Below are 7875 nucleotides of genomic sequence, written 5' to 3'. Positions count from 1 at the left end.
TTATATTAGATTGTTCTTCATAGAATAATGAAAGTTATTGTCATTTTAATTCAGTCCAAATTTTTTTTATTAAATATAACAACATTATATCCGAATTTTATTTATTTATTTTTGTTTATAATATCATTTTCAATCTACAATTTTTTTTAAAAAAAAGCTTCATAAAATTAATGTAAATTCATATGGGGGCAGCGCTGGTAGCATGATGGATCTGGGATTTCACGGCCTTACTTCTGCTGCAGTTTTAGTTATGTAATCGCGAAGGTTGCGTATGTCCGATTTTTTTTGCCAGCAGATTCATATGGGGGCAGCCTGTCGGCGTTTGCTGCAAGTGATCGCGGTTTGTTTTTCGGCTAACTCTTCATGTTCGACCCAATAGAGGTTTTCCTCTTCTTCCGTCATAGGTTTATCAAACGGATAATCTTCCTGAGCCGATCGGCTTCTAGTTCTTCTTGGATGTATGTTAGCGTCCTCTTCTGTATCGTTGGAGACGTCGCTGGGATCCAAGTCGACATGCTCGACTTCATCGACCTCTGTGTCCTTTGCAGGAGATAGAGGGTTTTTAGAGTTCAGTTTCTCAGCAGGAGATGTTTTCACTGGGATTTTGACCCGAAGGACGTTCCTGTGATGTTCCAGGCCTGTCGAGTAGAGTTGCGAAGTCGAGTTTTCTTCCACGGATTTTTGGAGATCCGTGAGGGAGGACTGCACGGGTTCTTGTCGTTAAGGTTTCGACCTTTTTCATCAAGGCAACCACGAGCTTGTCCTGTTCTTCTGACCTCTTTTCGTAGGCAGAGAACATTTTTTTGAACTTCTCGAGCGTTGCGTTGGCCGCGGACACGGCTGCTACTGGAGTGTTTTGATTGTCGTTGCTTCCTCTGTTGAGAGGAGTCTGCATGTTATTTGTGTTGTCGGTTGACATGTTTGGTTGAGCGTGTTGTGGCAGAGAGTTAGATTGATTTGTACCCCCTTCTTCTAGCGCCAAACTGTGGGAACCGAAATTCGTACTGTCGATTTCCATTTAAATAAGGAAAGTTAGGAAAACCCTAATTTCCCAGAGGTCTCAGATATCTGCTAAAGCACACGCCAAGCAATCAGAACAAGAAATAAAAACAAGAAAAATAAGAAATCGTAAAGAGAGCAAAATAGATCTTATTCCGAATTCGAGTTTGAGCGTTACAACAAAGTAAGAGCCTGGGCTAAGAGAGCTGTCGGCGAGATTCGTAGTTCTAAAACCCTAAGACTGCAAGACCTAATTGAGTCGCAGCTCGAATAACAAAAACAAAAAATTGCCAAAAATTGCTTTAAGTGCTAAGTTTGCTCTGAAAAAGTTCTCTCTTTGTGCCTCTCTCCTAGGACTCCTTATATACTCCTCCAAGGTCGGTTTTAGCTTTTCCCTTCCTGCCCTTAAGCCGTCTTAAACAAAAAATGGAGATATTCTGTTTTTCTGATTGTCATGTTTATCCGCGGAAACTTAACATTTTTCTCCGCGAAAACTTATCTTTTATAAACGGCCATAACATCTACGGGCTCATTCTTAAATAATTGTAAGTGGGCTTGTAGTCACGTTTTAGACCTCGTTTGGCCGTCTTTCGACATGAAACGTTATTTACGATTTTCTTTTCGATAAAAACAAGTTCTTGTGCTTTTATCGTAAAGTTTCAACAGTTATTCTGATTGGAATAATGTTAGGAAAGGTATGACTGCGACACACGGGAGCTAGCATTGAGGAACATATGAGAATGCACGGTCTTGGGACATACCCGTTGATCGATGTCTGAGACAGTTCGGTCGCTACGTAGCGACCATATCCGTGATGGATCGGTCGCTACGTAGCGACCAAACGAATGGCTTGGTCGGTTGCATGGTCCGGTCGCTACGTAGCAACCGACTCGTACGTGGTCCGGTCGCTACGTAGCGACCAACTAGATGGCTTGGCCGGTCGCTACGTAACGACCGCCCGGATGGCTTGGTCGGTCGCTACGCAGCGACCAACTCGTGCGCGGTTCGGTCGCTACGTAGCGACCGACTCGTGCGCGGGCCGGTCGCTCCGTAACGACCGACCGAGTGGCTTGGTCGGTCGCTACGTAGCGACCGACTCGTTTGCGAGTCGATCGCTTCGTGGCGACCTTGTTTGGATCCTTTTCCGACGTTTCATAAACGTGTTCTTGGTCTACGAGTGTTTAGTTTCAATGAATGAACCAAGATTAGTGTAATATTTCGCCGCAAGATTCTTCGTAAAAATAATCTTTTCGAAGAATACTTTTCGTAAAAACGTTTACGTTGATTTTTATGGATATTTGGATGTAACTTCGTCGTGTCCGTTTTTGGTCCCAACAATGATTTCACTAAGAATTCAAACACAATATATGAATTTGTTTTTTTTCAAAGTTTGAATATTTTTTTGCATTGTGTTATATATATTTTATGCATTAGTTAGACATCTGAATTTTTTTTTTGGCCATTTCCCCACAAAATAACAGTTGTATTTAGAGTTTGAATATAAAATCAATTATAAATAATTTATTTTGATAATTGAAATAACTGATTTTCAACTTCAAGATACATGCTTGTATCATTTCTGCAACGTTTTGATTTCCAAGGTATGATGATGCATGTGGAGAGATTATTTTAAAAAATAAATATTGATGCAATTTTCACCAAAGTACATTTATTTTGTTGCCTAATAAATGAGTTAAATATGTCTGAGTTGAAGAAATTTAAGAATAAATGGCATATCATGAAGTCATTTCGTGTGAGGGAGGATAAAACATATATATGAAGGTCACATGGTCATCGCAAAGTCCATAAATAAGTTTTTAGGCCTTAGAAAATAATGCATTGGCCAAAAAGTATGCATCAGGCCTATGGATGGTGCAGTTGGGATGTTATGAACGACATAAGATATAGTCTCGGGTGACGGCCTGTGCAACGAAGGCGGTTTGTGAGCGGAGGTGAGTGTAACATCCCGATATTTAGAAAAATAGTGATTCATGTAGAGAAATTTTTAATTTATTTGACTGTCTATATTTCAAAATGCATTTATCTTTTCGGTCACTCTTTTGTAGAAAATTTCATATTTGTGTATGCTTGAGTTTGAGCAATCATAGTATGAGTAACTTTTCATGAAGTAATTTTTGGTATGTGTGAGCGACTGCAAAATAAGAAAAATATCATGTAAGTAATTTTTGGTAGGTGTGAGCGACTGCAAAATAAGAAAAATATCATGTAGTGATTATCGAGGTTGTAAATAGGTCTTTACTCTTCTAAATTAACACCATGGTAGTCAGACAAGGGTGTTGTCCATGGGTAGAGAGCATCTTTGGGCCCACACTGTATGTGGTACCGTAACCAAATCTATATATGTATGGATTCATGTGGGGCGACATCATCACGGTGAATGTTTTTTTTTGCTATGTGAATGAGGGTGATTCTAATGTCCCGATTTTTAGAATAAGGTGATACATTTCAAGAGACTTAATTAAAGATAGTTGATTTGGCAGTTTATGTCAGTAAAGTGTTTATCATTTGATCATTTATTTGAAGAGAACTTTATAGTTACATGTACTCCAGCTGCAGTAATATAAAGATGGGTGACTCACTAGGAACAGATTCGGTTGATTCGTAAGAATTTTAGATAAAACAAAGCATTATGAAAAGGTTGTGGCAAACTAACTAAATTTGCTGATGCAAAAATAATACCATGGGTTGCTTGGAAGTGATTAATGTATCTAGACAAGGAAGGGAGAAAAAGATTTGAGATCTTGAGATATTTAATGATGTATCCGGATCCTATAAAACCAAAACCCCTTATTTTCAAAACTCTGGAAGGCTCGTTATTTCAGTAATGCCTAAGTCTTAGAAGCAAACACCAAAATAGAACCAGTCTTGTGGTTGGTCATCAATCTTAGCATGGTTAAGGCTCCTAAGGAAGGGACTACACTTCATTTCCAATCAATCTATATGAGGATCATTGGTTACCAGCCACACCACCACCAAGGAACAACGATTTCATAACAAGAGAATATATGTTTCTTTCCTTATTCAAATGACATTATTATGAAAGCGGGAGATTCTCTCATAGTTAAAGATATGGATGTAATGGCTAGTTTACATTTAACACATGAATCACATCCATACAAGGTCATCTGGTGTTATGATAAAACATGAGATTTCTCTGGTTACTCAGGCTATAGAGTAGCGACAGAGTTAACTAGGCGTCCAGTATATCCATTGAGGTTGCAATTACTACCAAAATTGAAACATTTTATTTAGAGGATTTTATCATCTGCTTTAGGGATGCAACGAGATTGAATACAAGAGGAATTTAAATGGACAAAACTTGTTATGCTGCTAAAGAAAACATCAACCACTTTTTCACTTGTCCAATTTTGGAAACTACATGGAGGTATTATCATACTGTGAATGTCTTTGTAACCGTATCAGGCAACTTGGGGCACATGCAGGGGCGAAGCCACCTTATACTCTATGGGTGCATGTGCACCCGTAATAATATCTATCTTTCAAATTTAGTGAGAAAAAATAATATAGATTTGGTAGATCTGATGGTAAAACATAGGTTCTGCACCTTCTTACAACCCAGGTTCAATCTCTTCTTATATCTTCCTTTCTTTTGTAATTAATAGTGCACCCACTATACAAAAGTCCTAGCTTCGCCCCTGGGCACATGTAGGTTATGTCATAAACTTCCAACTGACCTACGAGAGTGAAGAACAACGTAATATTTTCTTTTGGTTGAGTGAATAATATGGAAATCAAAAAGCAACCAGATTTTTAAATAACAATATGTCAATTTGTAAGGTTGTCAATGGAGAGGAATTGTTAAAAGCAACTGTGAGGGTCAGATATGACACATGTCAGAGAAATCCCTTGGAAACATTCTACCGATGGACTCCTAAAGTGTAATTTTCATGCAGCATACATTACAAAAAAACAAACTATTCTCAACGACCATATCCATCAGAAAGTTTTTGGGAATGGTCTTTCCCGACAGATTTTGATGAACAATGTTTTTTAACGTTTACTGTAAAAAAAAACGTTTACGGTCGTCGAACTTTTCATTTGGGATCTGTCGGGAATTACCCGTCGCAACCTTTTTGTAAATTTCTCGTCGATAATTCACTGAAAAAAATTCCATTAGAAATTGTCGGAAATATTTGAAAATCTACAAAATCTAGTAAATTTCAAAACATTTTAAATTTTTAATTTTGTTTAAAATAATAAAATTAAAAAAAATACCAAAAATGTATAAAATTTTCAAAAACCTTTTTAATAATAAAAATAAACCTTTTTAAAATATACAAATAGCAGTAATTATATATAAATTCCTAATCTAACAACCTAATCTAACAAATACAGTTTAACATATCCTAAACTAACAAAATTTTGAAACAAATATTTGCCAAGTTTGAAAAAAAAAAAACAAAACCAAGAAGTTTTGTAAAACGTTTTTTTATAATAAAATATTCATATAATGTGAACTCTATTTTTTTTTTGAAAAACGTTTATAAATTTATAAGAATATAAATACGTTTTAAAAATGTTTTTAGTGACATAAATGTTTTAAAATAGAAAAACATGTTTTTATCTATATATACGTTTTTAGTATTTCACACACACAATCAGTAATCCAAAAACTAATATCCAAATCCTTAAAAAAACATTCAATCCTAAAACTAACAACCAAATCCCTAAAACTATCATCTAAATCCCTAAAACTAAAATTTAAATCCCAATAGTCAACAACCTAATATAAAATAAGTTAACAATCTAACCTAAATAAAAACTTACCTGATAGAAGGGTAAGGAAGAAAGAGAGGTAATTTTGAGTGTGTTATTGAAGAGAGAGGTTGTGGCAGACTAAATTTTCTGATGCGAAAATAATTACATGGCTTGCATGGAAGCGATTTGTGTATCCATATAAGGAAGGGAGAAAAAGATACGAGATCTTGAGATATTTAATGATTTTTTTTGTTAGCAAGATAAGCATGGCGGATCCTTTAAAACCCAAACCCCTTATTTTCAAGACTCTTGAAGGCTCCTAATTGAAATAACGCCTATGTCTTAGAAGCGACACAAGAATAGGACCAGTCTTATAGTTATGGTTGGTCATTAATCTTAGCATGGTTAGATCGCTCCTAAAGAAGAATACACTTCATTTCCAATCAATCTATATGAGGATCATTGCTTACTAGCCACACCACCACCAAAGAACAAGGTTTCATAACAAGAGAACATTTTGCTTGCCTTATTCAAAGGACATTATTATGAAAATGGGAGATTCTCTGATATTTAAAGATTGGGATTTAATGGCTAGTTTACGTTTAACACATGAATCACATCCATACAAGGTGTCATCTGGTGTTATGATAAAACATGAGATTACTATGGTAACTCAGGCTATAGAGTAGCGACAGAGTTAACTAGGTGTCCAGTATATCCATTGAGGTTGCAATTACTACCTAAATTGAACATTTTATTTAAAGGGTTTTATCATCTGCCTTAGGGATGCAACAAGATTGAATACAAGAGGAATTCAAATGGATAAAACTTGTCAACTTGTTTTTCTGCTAAACATCAACTACTTTTTCACTTGTCCAATTTTGGAAACTACATGGAGGTTTTCTCATACTGTGAACCTTATCAGGCAACTTGGAGCACAATGTAGGTCATATCCTAAACTTCCAACTAACCTATGAAAGTGAAGAACAACATAAAAGTTTCTTTTGGTTGAGTGAATAATACGTAAATCTGTTAAGAGATGTAAGGTTGTCAATGGAGAGGTGTATGAATGGTTAAACGCAACTGTCAGCGTCCCATATGACACATGTCTAAATCATCTCTTGGAAACGTCCTACCCATGGACTTCTAAAGTAAAATATTTTTATGCAACATACATTACAAGAAAATAAGCTATTCTCGACAAAGATATCCATCGGAAAGTCTTTGGGATGGTCTTTCCCGACAGATTTTGATGAACACGTATCTTCAAAAATTCACGATACTGTTAACCAAAGAATTTTCAACGTTTACGGTCATTGAACTTTTCATTGAGGAATTTCAGGTGGCCACCTTGTCGAGAATTCACTGGAAAACTTCATTAGAAATTTGTTAGAATGTTTAAAAATTTACAAAAACTTTAATAAATTCAAAACATTTTTAATTTTAAGCTTTATTTAAAATAATAAAATTTAAAATATACCAAAATCTATAAAAATATATAAAAAAATTAATTATAAAAGTAAAGAATCTTAAATATACAAATAACAGAGATTATATCTAAATTCCCAATCTAACAACATAATGTAGCAAAACCTAATTTAACATTTCATAAATTAACACAATTTTAAAATAAATAAATAAATACTAAAAATAAACTATTTAAAAAAAAAATATTTTTAAAATTTAAAAGTTGTATAAAACGTTTTAAAAAAATAGAAATTGTTTACCAAATTTGTAAAAAAAAGGTTTTGTGAAACGTTTTTTATAATAAAAATATTCTTAAAATATGAAATCTGATTTGAATTGAAAAAAAAGTTTATAAATTTGTAAAAAAATAAATAATTTTGAAAATGTTTTGTTAATTGCTTAAATGTTTTAGATTCAAAAAATCATGTTTTTAACACTGGATAATACACATTACATCACATAATTTAATTCTATTACATATGATGATCAACTACTTGCAACATATTCAATACTAATGAACAATTATACGGATAATGATTCCACAATGAAGCTTTCCCTAAAACACTTGGATCGATGAAATGTTTTGCATGTATGACATCTTTGATGGACATGCTCTCTCTGCAGCATATGACCACAATGAACGGCTCTGCCTGCAGTACTCTGGAACCT

This window comes from Brassica napus, chromosome A9 (genome assembly GCF_020379485.1).
Source record: "Brassica napus cultivar Da-Ae chromosome A9, Da-Ae, whole genome shotgun sequence".
Classification (NCBI taxonomy): domain Eukaryota; kingdom Viridiplantae; phylum Streptophyta; class Magnoliopsida; order Brassicales; family Brassicaceae; genus Brassica; species Brassica napus.
The sequence above is the reverse complement of the archived record's forward strand: the minus strand, read 5'-3'. Positions refer to the sequence as shown.